The following is a 2,052-nucleotide window of genomic DNA, read 5'->3' as shown; positions in this document are numbered from 1 at the left end:
GGGAGTCCACTGCTCCATTATCAAAAGGACATCTAAAGCGCCTCATAAAATCAAGACATTAACCGCACGTTTGTTTAATGGGTGTGAAGGGCTCCAGTCCACAGTGTGCTTGGGCCTAAGGAAGCCATCTGATAAAGAACACATGCTGTTTCCCCGGGCCGGAGTCTTAATGGTTTGTCATGTGAATGTGTGTGCACTGTTCAAAGTGATCACCCCTTTGCAAAGTGCAACTGTGACGCAATTGCTAACATCCTGGCCATGCATTTTCCATGTGCTCCTGCTTGTAAGCTCTCTTCCACCAGAGCAATTCAACGGTGCAAAAAAGCATCTGCTGGCAGGAAAAACAAAACCTGTTCCATAGTCTGTGCATATTCAAGGCACGCTACCTACCTTGGTACCAGACCTTTGCTGAGGTCAGTTGTGCCCGGGTCAGAGATGAAGCGCACCACCGCCTCCAGTTCACACGTGGGCCGTCTGTCTGGCCGATAAAAGAAGAACATGCCTCCTCTTCACACCCCACCACAGCTGTCTGCAACTTGCCTGGTGGCCCAGTGTTGGCTCAGCTTCCAGCACCCATCTGTGACTTGGGGGAAAAAAAAGAAAAAGAAAAAAGAAATGCATGTGGTGAGGGAACAAAATTGCCCACGTCATCCTGGATGAGCCTCAAGTCATCCAAAATTTGATTGCCTTCTGAAAGGTATAGACCTGGAGTTTATTGAGCCTCATTTTGTACCCAAGTCAGAAAAATGGAACTGAAGGTCCTTTACAAGTCTCGTCTGCGATTTTTGGACTTTCCTTTTCTCTGAAGAAATGGAGGAGAAAATTAGAAATGTTGAGTGGGACAGATCACAGGTTTTCCCCTGTCTTGTGCTTTTTGTGCACAGAATCAGATAAATCGGTACCAGTTTAGTTTTCTTGGTAAATTGAGAACACTTTTTTTTTTCATCAAAAGAAGTACAAATGTTGGCTTTTAGTTTTTAAAGACAGACCCGGTCCCCGGTTTCCAATGAGCTAGAAGGTGAATCGTCCTCAGTCCTGGGACATTCACCTAGTCATTGATTCGTTTACTTATTCAATCCAAATATCAATATATTTCTGATTTTAAATAAAAAGTCTGATATCCTGATAGGATGACAAGAAGATGTCGAATTGAAGGAGGAGGTGATGATCCTTTGTCATCACAAGTAGAGCTGGGGTCCAGGAGAGGTAAGAGGCTCCTACAGGGAAAAATACTGACCTGGAGCCGGATGGCCAGGTTCAAATCCCAGCCCTGCCACCTCCTGGCCCTGTGACCTTATTCAAGGGATTTCAGCTCTCTGGATCTGGGTTTCCTCACCTGTAAAATAAGAGTAATACTAGTCTGCCTCCTGGGGTGGCACTGAGGATTCAGTGACTCAACTTGTGTAAAGTGCTTAGAACGCTGCCTGAACATTAGTTATAACTGCTTCTGCCCCTGGAAACACAACAGTAGCACAAAGGCAGAAGCATTTTTGTAGCATGGCAGGTTTACACACATGTAACACTGTCACAAACCCATTTTTTGTTTTTGAAATCTGTATTGGGCTAAAATTGGAAGATCCAGTTCAGAATTTCTACAAGTGCCCCAGGCTGACCAGTTACATCAGAATTGCAAAACCCCAGAGAGTTTCCTGGTGGCCTAGTGGTTAGGATTCCGGGCTTTCACTGCCGTGGCCAGGGTTCAGTCCCTGGTTGGGGAACTGAGATCCTGCAAGCCGCGCGGCACGGCCAAAAAAAAAAAAATTGCAAAGTCTCAGATCCCACCTGGGACTTACTGAGGCTCTCTGGGGTTAAAGTCCTGGGGATCTGCATCTTAACAAGCATCCCATGGGGCCGTGATGTACCCTAAAGCTAGAAAAGCATGAACAGACTTAACAAATAACGATACCCGTGAAGCCCAGATACTGCTGTTATGGATCCACTAGAGTAGTGTCTCCAAAACTTCATTTGAATATTATCTTTATGCACAATTTTTGCCCAATTAACTTACAATCTGACACAGCATATGCTTATAGTTTTCTATAAAGTGACTCA

Source organism: Eschrichtius robustus, chromosome 14 (assembly GCF_028021215.1).
Source record: "Eschrichtius robustus isolate mEscRob2 chromosome 14, mEscRob2.pri, whole genome shotgun sequence".
NCBI lineage: Eukaryota > Metazoa > Chordata > Mammalia > Artiodactyla > Eschrichtiidae > Eschrichtius > Eschrichtius robustus.
The sequence above is the reverse complement of the archived record's forward strand: the minus strand, read 5'-3'. Positions refer to the sequence as shown.